Here is a 24,810-nt window from a genome sequence, read left to right on the forward strand (position 1 = left end):
GAAAAAAGAGAACAAATTACACAAGCTAAAAATAGACAGTGAGAGTGATATCAGTAATACTTTAATCCTGCCCCGCATGTCTGGGAAGAAAGTGTGAGAGATATGGGTATGTATCACTTTCCCAAGGATCACACAATTGCATGGGATAATAACAGAGAAACTGAAACAATTAGAGCAGATGAGTGTACCTGTCATTTACATCTATACTACTGTCATTGACATCTTTATTACCCTGTCATTTACGTCTGTATTACTCTGTCATTGACATCTTTATTACCCTGTTATTTACATTTGTATTACTGTTGTTGACATCTATATTACCTTGTCATTTACATCTATATTGCTCTGTCATTTACATCTGTATTACACTGTCATTGACATCTTTATTACCATGTCATTTGCATCTGTATTACTCTGTCATTTACATCTGTATTACTCTGTCATTTACATCTTTATTACCATGTCATTTATATCTGTATTACTCTGTCATTGACATCTGTATTACTCTGTCATTGACATCTGTATTACTTTGTCATTGACATCTTTATTAGCCTGTCATTTACATCTGTATAGAGGCCCGGAGTGGCCAAGTGGTCTAAAGCGCTGTCCGTCACGGATCACTGCCATCTCACCTCTGTCTGCGTGGGTTCGAGTCTTGGGCTCGGCAAATGTGGATATGTGAGAAAGTTTGCCGGTAGCTTCTCGTGGGTCGGTGGTTCTTTCCGGGGTTTTCCCGGTTCTTCCTCCACCATTAATACTGGCCGCCATGTATAGCCTATCTTGTGCTGAAAAATGGCGTTAAACCCTATGACAACATATAACAACAATATCTGTATTGCTCTGTCATTGACATCTTCATTACCTTGTCATTTACATCTGTATTACTGTTGTTGACATCTTTATTACCTTGTCATTTACATCTATATTACTCTGCCATTGACATCTTTATTACCTTGTCATTTACATCTGTATTACTGTTGTTGACATCTTTATTACCTTGTCATTTACATCTGTATTACTGTTGTTGACATCTTTATTACCTTGTCATTTACATCTATATTACTGTCATTGACATCTTTATGACCTTGTCATTTACATCTGTATTACTGTCATTGACATCTATATTACCCTGTCATTTACATCTATATTACCCTGTCATTTACATCTGTATTACTGTTGCTGACATCTATATTAATTACTCTCATTGATGTCTATCTTCCAGTTTACCTCTTAGATTCAGTGTAATCTATTTCAGGGATTAAACTCGATGCCATCCTACAATAAATGACTCCAATCTATAACAGTACAGAAGAAACTGAAACAACTAGATCAGATGAGTGTACCTGTCATTTACATCTATATTACTCTGTCATTGACATCTGTATTACACTGTCATTTGCATCTACATTGCTCAGTCATTTACATCTATCTTACCCTGTCATTGACATTTATATTACTCTGTCATTGTCATCTATTTTCCAGTGTCAGATGTTACCTCTTAGAGCCAGTGTAATGTGTTTCAGGGACTTAACTGGATGCCATCCTACAACAAATGGCTCCAGTCTGTAACACAATACAGAAAAACTTGGGCAGAAAGTTTTGACATGAAATTTTGGTCATTTAGAATTCTTGGGGTGATGGGGTGTGAGGTGGTTTGTAGACAAGAATACACAGTGTAGCAAGACTTAGCGTAATCCTTCAAGTTGTACCAAGTATTCAGGTGATGTGAAAGTTATGAGGTCTCTATGCCTAGATTCAGGAACCCTTTAGAAATCATCTTTTTCACCTGTCGACTAAACCATGTCTGTCCATCTGTTTATCTGTTCAAGCTTCTTGTTACCAGCATCACTCTGCATCCCTTACACATAACAAGATACCATTTGATTGATAGGTGATTTGCTATTCTATGTAGACATATATCTTTTCAAGGCTTCATTGTTTTAAGTCCAATTTTGATGGAGTTATTGCCCCTTTTCCATCAATATACCTCTCCAATACAGCAGGTCTTTTAACCAGCATAACTCAGGAACTGTTTAATATATTTTGATGCATTTTATGCATTTTGTCTCAGAGACATAGGTGCATCGTTTATGTGTTTGGTCTCAACAATACTATTTTGGATAGATTATGGCCCTTGACAATTCATTTCACATCTTCACATAGGCTGCTGTTTTAACAAAAACATTGCAACAACTTTGAGGTAACTGGATACCTTTTTGGCTGGTGAATTGAATTTTGCATGTAGATTTGCATTTTAAAGGTTTTACCTTTGTTTGTTCTAAATATGATGGAGTTTTGGTTATTCTCTATCACTATTACATCTCGGCTACAAGAGATTCCAGCCAAAAATAGCATAAAAATCATCGAACATATTCTTATGCAATTTGGTATAAACATTATCTTGTGTACCTTTCATGGGTTTACATTCATTAAGAAGAGTTTTGGCCCTTTGATTGCTTATCATCCTGACATTTTCGCAAGATTACCTCACTAAAATAATTAAACCAAATTTGGCACATGGCAGATGAATAATGAAATCTCAGTGAGTGAGTTTAAATTCCAGTGTTCCATGACAGCATTGACATCAGATATGGCCCCTGATTGTCCATCCATTCTTCTTTGGTTTTGGTAGCATAACTTATCAAGTTTTATTACATTTCAGTCTTTGGTATGTAACTTTGTATTGATGAGCCCTGACATTAATTTTATTTCCAGCATTACATAATGTTCGCAGGAGTTAATGTGCCTGACTTGGATTTCCATAGCACAATTTTCTTAAGCTTTGTTTGACTTTAGCCAGGCTTGTATTTAGCTTTGTAGCAATGTGACCTTGACTGAGGTTAATTTCAAGTGTTCACACTTTCATTTAGAAGAGTTAAGGCCCCCGATTCCCTGTCTTCTTATCTTGCTTTTCACAATTTAACTTTACTTAGAAATATTGCATTTCAGACAATGTTATCAAGCACTTTGTACTGATTAGACCCCAACTAAGTTGAATTTTCAGCATTCCACATCATTGTTTATAATAGTTTTTGCCCCTGAATAGATGCCATCTTTATTTTTGTTTTACAACAGAAGTTCTTCTGTTTAAAGGCCCTACTGAGTAAATTGTAGAGTGAGATCCTCTATGATATATCCACTGAGATACTCTGTGATATATCTACTGAGATCCTCTATGATATATCCACTGAGATCCTCTGTGATATATCCACTGAGATCCTCTGTGATACTTCCAGAGATCCTCTGTGATACATCCACTGAGATCCTCTGTGATACATCCACTGAGATCCTCTGTGATTCATCCACTGAGATCCTGTGATACATCCACTGAGATTCTCTGTGATACTTCCACTGAGATCCTCTGTGATACTTCCACAGAGATCCTCTGTGATACTTCCACTGAGATCCTCTGTGATACATCCACTGAGATCCTCTCTGATACTTCCACTGAGATCCTCTTTGATACATCCACTGCCACTAGTACTAGTTGAAGTTTTATTTTATTTACAAATCATGATGAGTTATTAGTTTTGGTCCATTCCTAAATTTATTTGTGTGGGGAGGTGGTTGATGATCAGTCAAGGGTCCTTTCTCTATCATTCAAACAAAATCATTTTATTCACATATGAAGTAGGATAAATAGAATGTGAGTACATGTATACCAATATGAAATGAACCTATTCTGATTTGCATCATTGTGTGAATGCTTAGGTGGCTGAACTTGTTAGAGCATACGCCTTGAATGTGGGAGGTCATGGGTTCGAAACCTCAACTGAGTCATACCAAAGACTTATAAAAATGCTACTAGCAGCTGCCTCTCTTGGCACTCAGCATTAAGAGGTTAGTGTTAGAACTGGTCAGCCTGGTGTCAGGATAATGTAACTGGGTGGAACATGATGGTACATGTCTGTGGCATGATGCCCCAGTGCTAGACATCACTATAAACTGCCACACTGCAGGCATGATAGCTATATGACTGAAAAATTGTTAAAGTGACATTACAAATCCAAAACACACACGAACATTTGATGTTCCCATTAGTGAAGTGGTACAGCAATGTCAGTTTGCTATCATTTGTTTATAATTATGATAACTTCTCTAATCAGAGTAAATATGGTACTTGTTGGTCGTGCAGCAGGTCATGACATTTCACCTCTATTTGCTGTATGAACTACTCCATATCAGTGTAAAGGTATTTGTACCTTATTATATGCTCATTTTTTCCCCCGTTAACTTTACATTGTCGGAATCATATTTGTACCATATTAAACATAATACCCAAATCTGTTATCTCAGAATTTGTTATTTGGGTAAATTTATGAAGTTAATCTTGCAATAATGACACGTAGCTGATATCATAGACTTTGTCACAATCACATACATGTTTCACTGAAGAAGATTAGAAGAGTTAACTCCCTGGTTACTCTTGGGAGCTCTCACTTTTGGAGGTACATTATTTCACTCCCAATATGGTCATAATGAACAGAACATGGAAATCCATTTTGTCATATTAGTGGAATGCAAGACAATAGCAGTTACTTTTCTGCTACCCATATCTCTGGTCTCACCAGTTTTTTTCTAAAAGATTTAGTTTAAAGTCTTTCATTTTCATGTCATATATACTTCCAGTAACATATATTTTTATTTATATACCATACAGGTAAAACTCTTTATAACGCAATGATCAGGGTCCAAAAGAATAACATCGCAATATAAGTGGGTTCGCATTAACAAATTTTTCTAAACACTTCCCCATGGAAAATGAGCATTGAAATTTCAATGTCATCTGTTTTAACTAACCTCTTGATCATATAATCTGCTAGGGATACAAATAATCAACTTTTCTGAGAGCATTTATTTAGGATGTTAAAAAGAGAGGTCACCTTAAATTAAAAAATGGGAGCCATGCTGCCATTGCATTATAAGTGGAACTGTGTTATAATGAGTCATGTTATAACAGGTTTTACCTGTATATAAATACCAAATATCATACCATATATACTTACTTATAAGATGAGTCAAACAGCAAACTGCACAGACCCAGATCTGCCAGCACATCATGTACCAGCAGGTCTGGGTCTACACAGTTTGTTAGGAGTAATCTGTAGAACAAACAAGATAGACCCTGATCTGCAAGTGCATTTTGCTATGGCGGATCAGGATCTTTGTTGTTTGCATTTTGACTTGACTTATAGGTGAGTAATGATGGTATATTTCTAAAATCTCTTGATGGATTCTCATAATACTTTGCATGAATTATTATGAAAACTAGTCCATTCATTTTTTGACAGGCTGAGTGACATCTTTAATCTTGACAAGGGCACAGTCATAAATTTGCTTGAAGGTTTCGGTTAAAGTTGTTTTCATTTGCTTACATTTCCTAAATTAATTTATGCATTTTCTTCATATTTTGAATGATTTAGAAACTAGAACAATTCTTTATGTAGCATGCTTACTCAAATGTTTGTCACAGGATTTACACTAATGCATTGATCAAAGGATGAATATGCGGGCCCTGGCCTTTTAGTTTTGCACTAATTTAGACCACAAAAGTTTTTGCACTGATCCAGCCCACAATGTTTTGGACTGATTTAGCCAATGCATTTTTGCACTAATATAGCCCAAAGTTTTATACTGATTGAGCCCACAATGTTTTGTGCTGATGTAGCCCATGAAATTTTGCAATGATTTATCCCACACGTTTTACACTGATTTAGCCCATGAATTTGCTCTGATTTAGCCCACAAGTTTTACACTGATTTAGCCCATGAATTTACACAGATTTTAGCCCATGAAGTTTTGTACTGATTTAACCCACAACGTTTTGCTCTGATTTAGCCCATGAAGTTTTGTACTGAGTTAACCCACACGTTTTACACTGGTCTTGCCCATAAATTTGCACTGATTTTAGCCTGTGAAGTTTTGTACTGATTTAACACACAGTTTTACACTGATTTAGCCCCCCAGCGTTTTACACTGATTTAACCCACAAAGTTTTACACTGAATTTTGACCCACACAGTTTTGCTTTGATTTAACCCATACAATTTTTTGGGCAGATTTAGCCCACAAAATTTTACACTGATTTAACCCACACAGTTTTACACTGATTTAACCCACACAGTTTTACACTGACTTAACCCACACAGTTTTGCACTGATTTAGCCCATGAAGTTTTATACTGATTTAGCCCATGAAGTTTTACACTGATTTTGCCCATGAATTTGCACTGGTTTTAGCCCATGAAGTTTGGTATTGATTAAACCCACAAAGTTTTACACTGATTTAGCCAATGAAATTTGCACTGATTTAACACATGATTTTTTTATACCGATTTAGCCCACAAGTTTTACATTGATTTAGGCCATGAATTTGCACTGATTTTAGCCCATGAAGTTTTGTACTGATTTAACCCACAGTGTTACACTGATTTAACTCACAAATTTATGAGGTTAATGAGACAAAAGGGATGTTTGATAGCAATTTTATGAAAATCATGATGTTTTGGGTGATCCATACTGTAAATGAGACACTTGAACTTAAAAGGCATTTCTTTTTAAAGTTTTGGACAAAGATAGGGCAGTGTACATGTGAAGGGATTTGTAGTTATTATGTTAAATATGGTACTTGGAGCAAATGAGAGAGACATGATACACCTAATACTTCACACCTATTTACAATGTAATCTGTCTCATTGTCAGGGTATTATTTGCCAAATCATCACTCTCCTATGCACATAATCCTACCTGGACCATAATGTCACCTGGGTGAAAGTGCATACCTGTGGTTACTTGGGATCTCAGCAGGTAAAATATTTATCTTGTGACTTCAAACATTGTTTATAGGAAAGTTTATCTTGGTGTCAATATCATATCATAAGAAGATTAATATTTCTGTGAAGGTTTTACACCTACCTTGTAAAGTTTCTTTTATTTTGTACTTCATGGCCACAAGTATCAGGGTAATTTCAGAGGGGTGCATTATTATATCTAAATATACAAAAGCAAAGTCAAACCCATTATTAATTGCTAGGACAAGGAGAATACTATAGTACATTTATTTTGAGAAGAGCTTAACATTCCTAATGTAATGGTCTAAATATGCTACCAGGGTATCTAATTATTATTTGGTCTTTTTGTTATATCACAGTCACTAATGCATAGCTTCCATAACAAGCCATGTTACACAAAAAACTTGATTTTGGACACCCAAACCCCTGTCATGGTTATGTTTCGAAAAACACAATTATTAGGAATCTTAGCCACAAAGTTTACTCAACAACAAATAAAAAACCTTATCATTGTTTACCACTGTGATATGTGCTTGCAATCTGTAGTTTGTGTCTGAATGATGGCCGTGCTCAAAGCTCAGCTAAACCTGTCTTCAGGGTGGGCAGCTCATCTTAAGGCAATTACAAGTTTAGATGGTCAGATAAACAAACACCTTTCAGAAACTACTTAATTGGATGACAATAGGTATAAGTGATATGTCAGGTCAAATTCTGCTGTTGGTGTCTGTTTAACTGATTTACATTGGTAAAGCAAACCCAATTCATCTAAAAAAATAACCTCTAAAGAATAGATGTTATTACACATCACAACATTGATTTATAAAGCTGAAGTCAACTTTAAATAAGTTTATGGGGTCAGCGACAAAATTTAATTGAAGTTACATCTTTACTCCATATATATATATATATATATATATATATATATATATATATATATATATATATATATATATATATATATATATATATATACAATGCAAGACATGATTATTTCATTTCTTGGAATAATGGTCAATTTTGATTCATTTTTTGAAGAGTGTGATTCTGGAAGCAATACGCTGTCCACAAAGACAAGCAAAAATAAATTTAAAAAATCCAGGTTGATAGAGTTTTACTTTGTCAGTCACAACAGTAAGGAGGAGAAATTCCTTGTGTGTGTGTTTGATTTGGATTTTTAACATAGATTTAACAATTTTTCAGTCATATCGCAACAATGTCTGCAGTGTGGCAGTTTATAGTGATATCTAGCATTGGCACATCATGCCGCAGACATGTAGCATCATGTCCCACCCAGTTACATTATCCTGAAATCCAGACCAACCAGTCCTAACACTGGGGTTTGAACCTTCAATCACCTGCATTAGAGGCGGACACTCTAATCAAGGCCATTGGAGTGGTCATTTAATTCCTTGCACATACTGCAAACATCACATCAACAAGAAGTATATGATGTCTGTCAAAATAGGAGTACCAACTGTATGTAGCATATTCAAAACACTGACAGTATACCAGCATAAAAAATGTAATACTACAGTTTCCATTAAAGAAAGTGATGTTAGTACATATATTTTGAAACATTGAAAAGAATACAAATATAGACAGAAAAGAATGAACACTAACCCAGACACGTACTGAACTTGGTGTGTGTGTGTGTGTGTGTGTTTGTATATATATATATATATACATTCTCTCTCTTTGGAGGCTTGTACGTGTCACAGACAGTAACACTATGTCATGATATTAAACATCATATGAGTGCAGAAAGTGGGTGAGCGAGAAACTCACATGATGTAGTAGTAGTTATTAGATCAACAGTATAATTGGTGCAAAGAAACTGAAGTTATATTTGTAGATTGAGTTAAAATAATGACTTGAGATTTTTAATCAATTTCAAAAGATGAATATTTTTTTCATTCTTAGATTTCTTTTAAATAATCCCCTTGTGCTGGCGTACTGTGGGCTTAATTGCAATTACAACATTGAAGACAGGTATTTACCTGTTGAAATATAACTTAAAAGTTTTTACCAAGCCTTTGGAAACAGCATTAGATTGGTTAAAATTGCACTTTGCGATACATAAATGTTGAAAGTATGAAAAAGGATTACTACTTATGCATTCATGCACACTTTTTGTATGCTTTAACAGTATTTGCAAACAATCATTAAAACATGTTCTGTTTTTTATAACGCAAGTAATAAAGCATGAACTTCAACTGCATACTATGCATGAATGGCCATCTTTTGCTGTGTTTAATCCATTTTTCATACTTTGAGATTCTTCACAAATTCTGTAATGTTGAATTTACCAGTTTTCAATTATTTTTTTTAAATATTGCTTCCTTTCTTTGGAAGCCTATTTTATCATTTTAATCATTATTCCACTTAAATTAATCCCTGTGTCATACAAAAATATGCATGTGATCTGAATGGATGGATGCTGTACCATGGCAGGGTCATACAAAAATATGCATGTGATCTGAATGGATGGAAGCTGTAACATGGCAGGGTCATACAAATATATGCATGTGATCTGAATGGATGGAAGTTGTAACATGGCAGGGTCATATAAAAATATGCATGTGATCTGAATGGATGGAAGCTGTAACATGGCAGGGTCATACAAAAATATGCATGTGATCTGAATGGATGGAAGCTGTAACATATATGCATGTGATCTGAATGGATGAATGCTGTACCATGGCAGGGTCATACAAAAATATGCATGTGATCTGAATGGATGGAAGCTGTAACATGGCAGGGTCATATAAAAATATGCATGTGATCTGAATGGATGGAAGCTGTAATATATATTTATGTGATCTGAATGGATGAATACTGTACCATGGTAGGGTCATACAAAAATATGTATGTGATGTGAATGGATGGAAGCTGTACCATGGCAGGGTCATATAAAAATATGCATGTGATCTGAATGGATGGAAGCTGTAACATGGCAGGGTCAAACATATATACATGTGATCTGAATGGATGGAAGCTGTAACATGGCAGGGTCAAACATATATACATGTGATCTGAATGGATGGAAGCTGTACCATAGCAGGATCATACAAATATATGCATGTGATCTGAATGGATGGAAGCTGTAACATGGCAGGGTCATACAAAAATGGACATGTGATCTGAATGGATGGATGCTGTAACATGGCAGGGTCAAACATATATACATGTGGTCTACATGTTTGGTCACATTATTGATAAGGAACAAGGTAAAACAGGATAAAGCTGGGTTGGGATTGGGTCTAGCAATGACACTGGGCATAGTTTGTTGAGAGTATTAACAGGATGAAGCTAGGATGGGATTGGATCTAGCAAAGACACTGGGCATAGTTTGTTGAGAGTTGTAACAGGATGGAGCTGGGATGGGATTGGATCTAGCACAGTCACTGGGCATAGTTTGTTGAGAGTATTAACAGGATGAAGCTGGGTTGGGATTGGATCTAGCAAAGACACTGGGCATAGTTTGTTGAGAGTATTAACAGGATGAAGCTGGGATGGGATTGGATCTAGCAAAGACACTGGGCATAGTTTGTTGAGAGTATTAACAGGATGAAGCTGGGATGGGATTGGATCTAGCAAAGACACTGGGCATAGTTTGTTGAGAGTTGTAACAGGATGGAGCTGGGATGGGATTGGATCTAGCACAGTCACTGGGCATAGTTTGTTGAGAGTATTAACAGGATGAAGCTGGGTTGGGATTGGATCTAGCAAAGACACTGGGCATAGTTTGTTGAGAGTATTAACAGGATGAAGCTGGGATGGGATTGGATCTAGCAAAGACACTGGGCATAGTTTGTTGAGAGTATTAACAAGATGAAGCTGGGATGGGATTGAATCTAGCAAAGACACTGGGCATAGATTGTTGAGAGTTGTAACAGAATGGAGCTGGGATGGGATTGGATCTAGCACAGTCACTGGGCATAGTTTGTTGAGAGTTGTAACAGGATGGAGCTGGGATGGGATTGGATCTTATAAAGACAATGGGCATAGTTTATATGTTGTTTTTCTTCTGATTAATCATATGAGATGTTTATTTACAGTGTAATTGAAGGGTGACACCAACCTAATACAAATAAGGGGACCTGAGTGTCCAAGTGGCCTAAAGTGCTTTGCCTTTAACAATCACTCCCATTTCACCTCTGTCTGCATGTGTTCGAGTAGAAGGCTTGGCTAGGGTGGGTATGTGGGAAAGCCTGCCAGTAGCTTCTCATGGGTTGGTGGTTCTTCCCTGGGTTTTCCAGGGTTCTTCCTACACCAGTTATACTCGCCACCATGTATAGCCTATCTTGTGCTGAAAAATGGCGTTAAACCCTAGAACAACAACAACAACAACATCAGCTAATGTTGGCACATGATAAAGCTTACCAGTAGCTTCACGTGGGTCAGTGGTTCTTACAAGGGGTTTCTCTGGTTCCTCCTTCACCAGTTACACTGGCTGCCAATTATTGTCAATCATGTGCTGCAAATTGGCATTAAGCCAACAGCAACCACAACATGACCTTGAACATCACTCATCATTTAATGCATGCAACTTAGCAATTGAATTCAACTTGTCTGTTCAACTATGAAAAATTACTAAATGAAACAGGCTGCATTCTATCCGATAGCATGGCATTTGATGCAGGTCTGATTTTCTCAAAAATGAAGAATAAATTCTTAAATGTTCAATATATATAAATTAATTCAGTTACATAAAAAAGATAGCAAGAAACATTCCAATTTTATATTTCACATATTTCTACAGTTGAAGATTGCTTCTGTAAAATGGACAGCTTCCTGTTAAAAACTCATTTTGATAACACAGCAAGACTATATGTACCCTGATTATGGGTCAAATCCACAGCCAGGGCACTTGATGAAATTGAGTTTCATGCTGCAGGGATTTTTTGCACATGCATCAGTGAATAAACTGTACTCAGTATTTTTAAATAACCATGGCTAAAAAAAGCAAAAACATCAACCCTCGGGTAACACTACCCATAGCAATGAAACCTATAGTATATTTATATTCATATATAATGCAATAACATTAAAATAAACAATTCTGAAACATAGAGTTATATCCAAATGTGGGGTATGCACTTATTAAGGCATTCACTAGTACTTCATTGAATATGATAATTATTTTTTCACACACCCTCTATGCCTAAACAGTAGCAGTAAAAGGTGTATGAAAAATTAGATATAGTACGGTAACATCAGCAAGGATTGGGATGGGGCTGTGATGGAAATCAGTGCTGTATTATATATAGAGCCATTGTATGCTGTGTATCATTGTAGTTATGATGAGTCAATGATAAAAGATTAGATCTAAACAGAAGACAATCACTGACTACATTCTCAGTTTAGCACAAACAAATAAAAAACATGGCCAAGATATATTAAGTAATTCTGATTCTCTCCTCTCAACCTACTGGTATTCATGTTGATATATATAAAAGTATTATTACTGTATTTTCTCAGGTACCTTACATGACCACAGTGGAATAAGTTATAGTAGTATGTTTATTTTGTGTTTATAGTGGAGTCATCTGGTCCATGTATATCGGGGGGGGGGGGAATGATAGCTGAGAACAAATAAATACCCCTCCACAAGAAATAATTTTTAAATAAGTTGTGCTTGAGACACACAAACACAGCATGTGATCAGATACATTCTCTTCATTATGCAAATGTCACATGAGTTTAAATCCATGATGCCTGAAACTTATGTCTTCAGATTGAAGATTTACATTAACGGACCATTTAATTTATTTTAAATCTACTTAAAAAGCAAGATACTTCTTAGACAAGTAATAACTGTTAAAACTCCTGTTGATGTATAGCTTGCATATTGGTACCTTGCTTGAGATATTTTGGTGAAATGAAAATACAGACTGGATGGGTAGATAATTGTTTTTCTTGAGCATTCCTTGCTTGCTTTTATTGATGTATATATACAGGGACTCCATGCTTATACTCATAAGACACAAATTATTATGCACGTAGCTTGTGTGTCTGATTTGGATTTCTAGCATGGCTTAAAATATTTTTAAGTCATATTGCTAAAGTGTCTGCAGTGTGGCAGTTTATAGTAATGTCTAGCACTGGGGCATCATGTCGCAGACATGTATCATTATGTCCCACCCAGTCACATTTTCCTGACTCCAGGCAGACCAGTTCTAACATTAACCTCTTAATAATGAGCACCAACCAAGGCTGCTGTTAGTACCATTTTTATAAGTCTTTGGTATGACTTGGCCAGGTTTCAAATGCACGACCTCCTGCATCCGAGGCGGATGCTCTAACCACATAGGCCACCAGTAGGTTGAAGAACCAAACCCCTGCTCATGCAGTGGTGATCAGCATAGACCCATGATGCCTGTCTGATCTGGGTAGACACAGATCTGTCTGTGCATATTGCCTGATCTGATCAGAGTAGACCCATATCTGTGCATATTGCCTGATCTGATCAGAGTAGACCCATATCTGTGCATGATGCCTGTCTGAGCAGAGTAGACCCATATCTGTGCATATTGCCTGATCTGATCAGAGTAGACCCATATCTGTGCATGATGCCTGTCTGATCTGGGTAGACACAGATCTGTCTGTGCATATTGCCTGATCTGATCAGAGTAGACCCATATCTGTGCATGATGCCTGTCTGATCAGGGTAGACCCATATCTGCCTGAGTACAATGCCAGTCTGATCAGGATAAACCCAGATCTGTCTGTGCCTGATCTAATAATGTTAAATCTGATTTCAATCAAAAGTAAAAGGAATCAAGGATGCAACTGCAGATCTAGGTCTATACTGCTGGTTACATATTGTTATTGTTAAGGTCTTCTTCTGAGGAACTGTTCTCGGTTGTAATGTCTGGTGGGGTTTAATCACTGAACACTTTAAGGACAGTTCCCTATGGAAGGGGATAAAATAGACATATTGCATCACATGATGCCATGTAGTGCCCATGTAAATTATTTGGACCCTCTCACAGCAGTATTCAACACAACATGGTAATTCAGTTAAGAAATTTATGCAGTGGTGGTTGTTTATTTCTGAATGCCTGACCATTTGATCATTTTCTCTGGCAATCAGCTGCCCCAAGTTGATAGTTTTCTAGGAGCATTAAGCATGACTGTTTACTGTTTATACAGGTTAAAGGCATATATCATAGTGTCAAGAAATGTTTCTCTCTCTCATTTTCAAGAGATTACTGGAGATCATGTAACATGGTATGGGGGTCTGGGAGACTTAAATTTTTGTTTTGGCATGACCCATCATGTTCTGGCAGGTATGTAAAATTGCAACAATAACATAAAATTTTCTCCCCACATTTATACAAAGTTCAGACCACATAGAAGAAATTTAACTTTGTTGAGAAAATTCTTCATCATATTTTATCAAATCTTGGTCTCCAAACTTTCAGTAAGTATCCCGGATGACATAGCATTTATATTATGGTACAGGATTCCCTCATTATAATGCTCTGAATGGTAGCCATGGAGTATAGTCTTATAGTGAGACACCTTATTATGAAGTACATTATACATAAAGTACTCCCTCATTATAATGCTGTCCATGCAAGCCATGGAGTATAGTCTTATAGTGAGACACCTTTTTTTGAAGTACATTATGCATGCATAACTCCCTAATTATTATGCTGTCCATGCAAGCCATGGAGTATAGTCTTATAGTGAGACACCTTATTTTGAAGTACATTGTGCAAACAGCACTCCCTCGTTATACAGTACTCCCTCATTATAATGCTGTCCATGCAAGCCATGGACTCTACTGCCTTATAGTGAGATTCAGCCTTATAATGAAGTACATTATGTAATTCTTCCAAATAAAGAAAGGGGATCTATAACCATACTTGTCTTATAACAGAAATCATGTTATAATGAAGGGCCATATAGCAAGGAAGTGCTATATTTACCGGTACTCATGGTATAATTAAGAACCTTTTAACAAGAGAGTGCTATATTTACTAATGGTATAATGAAGGGCCATATAGCAAGGGAGTGCTGTATTTACTCATGGTATAATGAAGGGCCTTATAGCAAGGGAGTGCTGTATTTGCTCATGGTATAATGAAGGGCCTTATAACAAGGGTGTGTTATATTTACTCATGGTATCATGCATAAAAGAGAGCCAGTTGTGTAGGTAAGGCAGACAGAACCAAATCATGCTATTCCACAATATGTGTAGCCAAGCTGACTCAGTGATTATCATGATGGACTTGCAATCAAAAATGTGCAGGTTAGAATCCTACCAATTGGATCATCTTGGGTCAGCTACCACGGTGTGTCCTTGGCCAAGGCACTTTTCTCTAACTGCTACAGCACTAAATAGCCTGATTGTGTTGTTGTGCCCCTAAGCACCAAACCACACCCAAACCACAATGTGCTGTATTTACTCCTGTATAACAGAGCTAGTTGTGACAGGGCTGGCAGATCAAAATCATGTTATTCCAAAATGTGTTTTATTTACTCCTGTATAACAGAGAGCCAATTGTGACAGGGCTGGCAGATCAAAATCCTGTTATTCCACAATGTGTTTTATTTACTCCTGTATAACAGAGAGCCAATTGTGACAGGGCTGGCAGATCAAAATCCTGTAATTTCACAATGTGTTGTATTTATTCATGTGTGAAAGACAGCCAGTTACGTCAAGGTTGACAGACCAAAAACATGTTATTCCAAGTGCCAACAAACCCGTGCTTTCCATACTGCTTCTGATTCGTGGAAATAAGAAAACTCTTGCACGAGTTAGAGACTGAGATTTTATTGTAACCAATCACCTTTTCAAAAATTGTTTCTGACTGGCTGAAACTAAATTTCCAACTCAGCTCAGAGTTGCATTGTTTCCAATCCAAGTCTACTGATATGTTTTGCAGTCACAGCTCTTCACCGTGTGATGCATGATATTAGATAGGGTATATATGGTAGCTAGGATACTTATGATAGTTTACCTGTAGTGACTACCTATATTGTGGGAAGGTATATTAGGGTAAATAAGGTAAATTACCTATAATGCCTGGCTATAATGTAAGGAAAATATATTTGACAGGGTAGATTCAGTAACTTGTAGTGCTGCCTTATAATACTGTTGGAACATAAATTATGCTAATGGTGAGTTATAGAATGTATGCAAGACAACTGCATGGAAGGAGTAATATGCAAAATGGAATTGTTATGCAGTTTCTGTCAAGTAGCCCATTTATTTGGCATTGTACCTGGTGTTAATGATCTCCAAATCGTTGTACTTACAGTCTTCAATCATAATAAAGGTCAAGATGTCAGTACCATTGTTCTTAGACCTCCCTTCCTCAGTTTGTTCAGGAATATTAGCAATGTTTGATGTTAAACAGAGTTAGCTTGCTGAGGCTGAAATTTCTGACAGACCATTTTTTTTAGCTTGAGGAGGCTTCAGACCTTGTATGAGCTTGAGGAAGCCTCAGACCACAATTATTTTTCTTTTTCTTTTGCATTTCTTCCAATAACTGATGGACTTTTGAAAACATTTATATTAGTACATGAAATACATGTACTGAAAATTTTGTTAATGGCTGACTTGTTCATTTTAGGTCAGTAATGGCATAGGCTGAAGAAGTCATAAATAAAGCCCTATAATTAGGTGCAATAAATGGACACTTTACTTATCAGTGTGCTCATAAATAACTTCATTTAATGTGTTGATGCAAGAGTTTTACTTAAAGTAGATTTGCAAACAATACAAAAGGATGACAAAGAAATAAAATGTTCAAAATTACTGCTGTACACACTCATATGTGTTGAAAAATTATATCAAGAAATTACATTTTGAAGAAAGTGCAAATTGGAATAACTTTATTGTCTGCATATATATCTAAATCTTATAGCTGTAACCAAATTTGTATTATACATACAAGCACACCTAAGTCTTATAGCCTTAACCAAATTTGAATTATACATGCAAGCACACCTAAGTCAAATAGCCTTAACCAAATTTGAATTATACATGCAAGCAAACCTAAGTCAAATTATGCCTTAACCAAATTTGAATTATACATACAATTTTAATGTCTTGAATTCTTAAAAAAGAAAGAACATTTATTAATGTAGAAATTGTAACTGCTTATGTGTAAAGATTAATTGTATAAGATTCATTGAAAATAATGTTCTTGAACATTTTTGGTGTCAATTTATGAGTAACAGTCAAGAATGAGTTAGTTAACTAGTATCACTTGAACTTCTGCCACAATGCCACAAGATGGCAATGGCCATCTCAGCCAAAATAAACAATAGAACAGAATGTATTTTAGGTTAGGCATGGTTCACATCTCTTGTTTTTCTACATCCAAATTCATAAGGCACATGAAAGAACCTGCTTCATACTTTTTACATATATTTCTCTTAACATATATCATTCACTGACAGTTAAAAATGCCTAGTAAACATACACAGTAGACTGGTTTACAGACCAACCCTTCATCTTCTTACTCTCATTTAGTATGGTGTAACTGTGTTAAAAAAACAAGTGTTGTAAGCTATATAAGCAGATATTTGTTACTTGTATGTTACATCAGTGTCATCATCATCATCACCACCACCACCTCCATCATCATCATCATCATCATCAACATCAACACCACCATCAACACCACCATCATCATTACTGCCACGATCATCATCATCATCATCATCAACACCACCATCATCATCATCATCATCATCACTATCATCATTACCGCCACGATCATCATCATCATCATCATTATCATCATCAACACCACCACCATCATCATCATCATCACTATCATCATTACCACCACGATCATCATCATCATCATCATCATCATCATCAAATTTAACTGCTTGCATAAGTAAAAAGGCCACTCCGTGTGCCTAGTGGTTAGAGTATCCCCCTCAGATGCAGGAGGTCTTGGGTTCAGTCCCCGACTGAGTCATACCAAAAACTTGTACAAATGGTACTAACAGCTGCCTCGCTAGGTGATCAGTATTAAGAGGTTAGTGTTAAGACTGGTCGGCCTGATGTCATGAGAATGTGAATGTGTGGGACATGACACTACATGTCTGTGGCATCATGCTCAAGTGCTAGACATCACTAAAAACTGCCACACTGCAAACATCTTAGCAATATGACTGAATTTTTTTTAAAGCTACGTTAAAAGTCTAAAACACACACACACACACACACACACACACACACACACATGCATGAGTAAAAACAATGTAAATGAGTACCAGATACAAAATTATCTTGAACGATTTTTAGTTGTTTTTTTAAAATAAAAACAAACAAACTACAAACTATGACTTGTAATGAAAGAATAAAAAACCACGAGTCTGTGATAAGTAAGTAGAAATGCCAGATGCATTCCTTACAGATGCTGAGGTAATTGAAATGAAATGCAGAGCTGTAAATATCTCAAACTTTAAAGTTTTTAAAAATTTTAATAACTTTTTTATACAATTTAACTTTCACATTTTTCTTCAAATGCCAGTTTATACCATTTATTTTATTTAATGACATTTACAAGAAATGCAAGAGTAATCAGGTGTACCGGTTAAGTAGCGTGCTAAAACTGAGATTTAAAAGCTTCGTAAGAACCCCGAAATACACGCCTCATACAACATTCATTTTCCTTCCGTGTGTTCACAACCATTTATTTTTTATACTTTTATCACTTTAACTGATTGACCTTATAACTAACATACTTGACCTTTTTGCATGAAATACAGAATGTTTTATGGTTTACATGCTATTTTTTATGTATAAATCTGGTAAACAGACTGACATGAAGAGTGTTTGACTGTCATACAGTTAAGTGACACTTTACATATAATTGATTTCATAGCTGAACATGCAATTTAAACAATCAATACATTTTGTAAACTTTACAGTCTTCCCTATTATTATCTAGGTAGCTTGTAATGTTTCAAAATAGGTCACTTGTGAAATACACCACTGAACTTGGTACTGTTTGCTTCTGAATATTTTCTAGATTTTGGTTAATGTAGAGGGGAACTAATTGCAGTCTTTGTCCAGAAAGGAGGACAAAAATTTTATGACTAAAGTGACAGTGATTTAGCTCATCACAGTTGATGTTAATGACCACATACAGTGAAACCTGACTTAGCCAAAAACCTCAGTATAAGGGACACTCATGAAATCTATTTGTTTAATTAAGTTTACTTGTAGATCTCAAGCATCTGTCCTGAGAAATGTGTGGTTATATAATTGCCTGTACTTTATAGTTTGATTTGATTGGTTCTTGTTTTATGGTGCATCATATATGTAAAGTTTATATCATGTTGAGATAATTAGAGTAAGTTTCATTTACCAAGCTACTAGTAATCTTGCCTGCACAGATGGTGGGATTTGAACCCAACCCGTTTAAGTCACAAGTCCAGTGTCTTGACTAGTAAGCCACCATAGTTCTACTGTGCTTTATAGACAGGCTTCGACATACCTTATACAGTATATCCTACACATCATTTTTATATATTTGCTTATAAGCTGGGTACAGTCACAAACAGTACAGACCCTGATCTGAAATAGTCATAACAAATTGCTCAGACCCAGATTTCCTGACACATTATGCAACAGTAGATCTGTATCTGTTTAGTTTGCAGCCGGATGCCACTTATAAGTAAATAAATATGTTGAACCAATCTGTACATGTGAGTATGTGTGATATTTGGATTTTTAATGTAGCTTTAACAATTTTTCAGTCATATCGCAACGATATCTGCATTATGACAGTTTATTGTGGTGTTGAGCACTCGGGCATCATGCTGCAAACGTGCAACATCATGTCCCACCCTGTCACATTATCCCGACACCAGGCCATCCAATCCTAACACTAACCTCTTAATGCTGAGCTCCAAGTGAGGCAGTTGCAGGTACCATTTCTATGTCTTTGATATGATTTGGCCAGGGTTTGAACCTGCGACTTCCCACATCTCAGGCAGATGCTCTAACCACTTACACCACTGAAGCGGTCAATCCAACCTGCAATATATTGAATATATTGAAAGTTTCTTAATCCAAGCAATTCTTTTATATGGGCAAATTGTAGTGTACATCCTCTCTTAACAAGCAAGATGAAGGTTGTGTAAAAGCTCTTTAAACTCTTTAATGGAGGTGATCTGTGAAAAGAGAAAAAAATTACAAGGAGAAATAACTGAAGGAAGGACTTGAGAAATGTGCTTACAAGAGATGTTCCCTGCCTTTGTATCAGGGAGATTCATAATTTGGAGTTATCAATAGGTGATATTTTTGTCCATCATACCATATGTATGCAATTATAAATCCCCTCCCTTCATTTTGACAGATTTATTAGGCCCCTGTCTCCCCCACCATAAAACAAACTCAAAGCCATACTGCAATTTAAATGTTCACTTAAACAGGTACTTTACAAGAATCCTGGTCCTGTGGACAAGAAAAAGGGGTTTATGCATATTAAGAGATGTGTGTTTACCATGTCAAATATGGTAATTGTTATTTCACAAGCCACAGTAATAAAGGTGAATGAAGAATTAGAGGCAGTATGGTAAAATATACAAGGATGAGGATGGTGGTATAAATGGCAATATGTAATGTATCCTCAAAACAGTGATATTATTGCTGTATATCTGTGTTGTTTTGGTTGATCAGTGATAAAGATTGCACAGAAAACAGGCTCTCTCTGAATACTCCATTGATCATGAATACAAGAATATGATTACACACGACTAGAGAAATATCTGAATCTCTCCTGTCAGTGCAAATACACCCAGTTCATATTTTCTTGGAAAATCTACATTTGCCAGATCTCGCTGTAATTGTTGGCTTCATCTTCACGAATACCTCCACATTTTGGACTTTTAGGTTTATATATTTCAGTAGTAATTGCTATATATTGTACTCTTTCTTTTTGGGGAGAAATGTGGTCCATGACTTTCATTTTCAAAATAGCTCAGAATTAGATACAGTAAAAACCTGACTTCAAAGACCACTGTTACATGAGACCACCTGTCTTGGGAGGCCACCTTCAAAATGCACAAACTTATAAATTAACTTTACAGCATTGTGACCTGTTATGAAAGAACACCTGTTTTGAGAGACCATGATTACTTGGCAAAAGAGGCAGTCTTTCAAAATAAGTTCCACTGTATTTCAATGCAAAAAGAACACAAGGCCAACTGCAAACAGGCTAAAATGCTGTTTGTATGCAGTGATATGTTGAAGGATGATGCTTGTGCAATGTGAGTGTATTACTTTGTAAAGATTTTTTTTTTATTTGACATAACTATTGGTCAAAGTTATTGAAAATCATTCACACACACACACACACACATATATATATATATATATATATATATATATATATATATATATATATATATATATATATATATATATATATATATATTCTTCACAACGATAATGGTCATTACATAGCATAATATGAGAAAGAGCACTCTGTCACTAATTACATAGTAGTTGTATATTGATAACTGCATGGGTATTTTAAAAAATATCACATTTGCACTGGTTACAAAATCTTCAAGACCTGTCTTCAAATCCATAAGGAAAATAGATAGGATGTCGGCGAGTGTTTTTTTTTTCTCCAGTTTTTTTTACAGTTATTTAGATCACTTTGGGGTTTTTTTTGCATCTTAAAGTTTCTCATTCCAGTTTAATTTTCTTGGGAGAAATCTCTTAATCATTTGAGATTACAACTAGTTGCTATGAAGGTGCTAGTATTCATAGGTGTCCTATTACCCTTTTGTGAAAATGCTGTAGAACCAAAGCTATTGATCAACAGTGTTCTTGTAGAACAGATCCATGCTTTTCATTCCTTTCATCTACAGTGTTTTTGTACAACAGATCCATGCATTTCGTTGCTTTGATCCATTGTTTTTGTAGAAAAGATTCCTGCTTTTCATTCCTTTGATCTACAGTGCTTTTGTAGAATAGATCCATGCTTTTTCACTCTGTTGATCCAGTGCTTTTGTAGAACAGATCCATGTATTTCATTCTGTTGATCCAGTGTTTTTGTAAAATAGATCCATGCTTTTCACTCTGTTGATCCAGTTTTTTTGTAGAACAGATCCATGATTTTCATTCTTTTGATCCACAGTGTTCTTGTAGAACAAATAACATACTTTTCACTCTGTTGATCCACGGTGTCTTTGTAGAACATATCTATACTTTTCACTCTGTTGATCAATAGTGTTTTTGTAGAACAGATCTATGCTTTTAACTCTTTTGATCCAAAGTGTTTATGCAGAACAGATTGATGCTTTTCACTCTGTTGATCCAAGTGCTCTTGTAGAACAGATCCATACTTTTCAATCCATACTTTACACTCTTTTTTGATCCTCAGTGGTTTTGTAGAACAGATCCATAATTTTTGCTATGTTGATCCACAGTGGTTTTATAGAATAGATCCATGCTTTTCACTCTGTAAAACAGATTCACACTGTACACTCTTTTGATCCACAGCAGTTTTGTAGAACATATCCATGATTTTCACTCTTTTGATCAACAGTGCTTTTGTAGAACAGATCTATGCTTTTAACTCTGTTGATTCAAAGTGCTCTTGTAGAACAGATCCATACTTTTCAATCCCTACTTAAATACACTCTTTTGATCCTCAGTGGTTTTGTAGAACAGATCCATGCTTTTTGCTATGTTGATCCACAATGGTTTTATAGAATAGATCCATGCTTTTCACTCTGTTGATCCATGGTGGTTTTGCAGAACAGATCTATGCTTTCCACTATGTTGATCCAAAGTGTTTTTTTGAAGAATAGATCCATGCTTTCCACTCTATGGATCCACAGTGTTCATGTGGATAGATCCATGCTTTTCACTCTGTTGATCCACACTGATCTTGTAGAACAGATCCATTCTTTTCACTTGACATCTCATTTCAAGTAATCATCATGATCTGGGTCTGTGTTGTCACAGTCTGATGCAGAACATTGTACAAGATAGATATGGTAAACTACTTATTATGACTGCCTATATTATTGGCAATGCATAATACAACTGATGAGTTACCATATATACCCACTTAGAAGTCAAGTACACCTGCAAAGTGCACAGACCCAGGTAACTGCCACTGCATAATGTACCAGTAGATCTGCATCTATACAGGAGTTATCAATAGAATAAAAAGCAGAGATCCTGATCTGCTTGCCCATTATGAAAAAGCAAATGTTCTTTTCAGTTGGACTCGACTTGTAAGTGACTATATGTTGTAGGTATCGACAGTATGTAAGACTAATGCTTTAAAGGGAGTGATATGCAAGAGGGAGTCTTTACGAAGTATCTATCAAGTAGCCCATTTATTTTGCATTATTCCTGATGTTGATGATGTCCTGATTATTGTAGTTATCCACCTTAAAATCATCATCATAATGATGAGGGAAATTTGTCTCGGGTTACTCTTCAATGTAGTGCACCTCTCGTAACAACCAACTTAGAAGATACAGTAAATTCAACTGTTGGAACAGAGATGACTGAAGAATGATTTCATTCTGTGTGTGTGTGTTTGGATATTTAACATAGCTTTAAAAAAATTTCAGTCAGATTGCTACGATGCCTGCAGTGGGGCTCTATAGAGTGGTGTCTAGCGCTGGGGCATTATGCTGCAGACATGTAGCATCATGTCCCACCCAGCCACATTATCCTGACACTGGGCCAACCAGTCCTAACACTAACCTCTTAATGCTGAGCACCTAGTGAGGCAGCTGTTAGTACCATTTTTTAAGTCTTTCGTAATTAACGCTCTAACCACTAGACCACCGGATCAGTCTCGTTTTGTGTTTTGTGGCACTCAAGTATTTTATATAACGATGAGGCTGTTGGAGTTGAGAACCAACTCAGAACCAACTGAGCCACTGTGACTCCAGGCTAGAAAAAGTAGCACACAAATATGAACAAAGTATCTGGTAGCTTATCATGGATGATGTTAATGACTAGTACAGCCTGCCTTTTGGAACACTTCATTATAATGGACACTTGCCAATAGAGGACATACTTATCAATACTTTTTTTCCAGAGGATGTATCAATACTTGTTCTAATTAAAATTTTGAAATTCTAATTAAAATTTTATATTTCACCTTTATATAAAGATCAATCATCATGAAAAGACAGTTTTAAATTAATTGGCTGTCTTTAATGTTTGTTTTATTGCACTTTCAACACTCTGAAGGTTAAATCATGCTGGGGCAAATATAATCAAAAGTTTTGCCTATGGACAAACCAATTGGTTGCCAATCCTGGTTGATCCCGTGGTGAGAATTGAACCTGCACCCTTCTCGTGATGAGTCTAACACCTTAACCACTGAGCCATTGCTGTTCTACTGTCCTTTATAGACAAGTTTCAATTTACCCCGTTGGTCCGATCATAGAGTCAGGCTGGATGATAATCCCACCCCCAATTTAAAAAAAAAGATTTAAAAAATTCACAAATATTTACTGAAGATACTTCTTCTGATAATAAATCAAACCCTAAAATGCATTTGTTAGGTAGGATCCCAGGTCTTATCATGGGAGAAATACTATAGTACTCTTAAATCATCATGCAGGTCAGTATGTTGATGCCTGGGATATGTTGGATCCTCACTGATCTACACAACCCTTTCATGCAGATAAAAGTGGAAACAAGATAAACTGATTGCTTTTAAGAATTTATGAGGAAATATGTTTCCCAAATTTGTTTTGATGCCACGACATTTCACATAATGATGTCCAGACTATTAAAGAGCCTCAAGCGTGCTCTTAGATACTGCTGTAGTATGGAAGCATGTTTTAACCAGCAGTGCAGGGAAGTTGTATTAAGCCATTTCAACTCTTGTACTGCAGAGGTGTTTTATGAAGGGAAGGAAAAAATTGGAAGGAGAATTTGCAGCAAGGAATCACCAAGACAAGGACTATTAAGGGTAATTAATACTGTGAAAGTTATAGAATTATAAAATTGTTGCATTAGCATTGGAAAAGGTCAATGGGTGCTTAATA

At 36.0% G+C, this 24,810-nt stretch overlaps 1 protein-coding gene across 2 annotated transcripts in view; it reads left to right on the forward strand.

The window, feature by feature from the left end:
• The window catches only part of LOC149784028 (solute carrier organic anion transporter family member 4A1-like), a 169,563-nt gene that overhangs the window by 38,347 nt on the left and 106,406 nt on the right, over positions 1 to 24,810 (forward strand). Inside the window, exon 1 of one of the 2 annotated variants that reach the window (XM_089932121.1) lies at positions 6,741 to 6,805. The exons of the other annotated variant lie outside the window; for it this stretch is intronic. The gene's annotated coding sequence lies outside the window, so the exon portion shown is untranslated. Of the gene's footprint in view, positions 1 to 6,740; positions 6,806 to 24,810 lie in introns of those variants that run through there. 2 annotated transcript variants of the gene reach the window in all.

The sequence above is a fragment of the Sinohyriopsis cumingii genome, chromosome 14 (genome assembly GCF_028554795.1).
Source record: "Sinohyriopsis cumingii isolate HCF-2022 chromosome 14, ASM2855479v2, whole genome shotgun sequence".
Classification (NCBI taxonomy): domain Eukaryota; kingdom Metazoa; phylum Mollusca; class Bivalvia; order Unionida; family Unionidae; genus Sinohyriopsis; species Sinohyriopsis cumingii.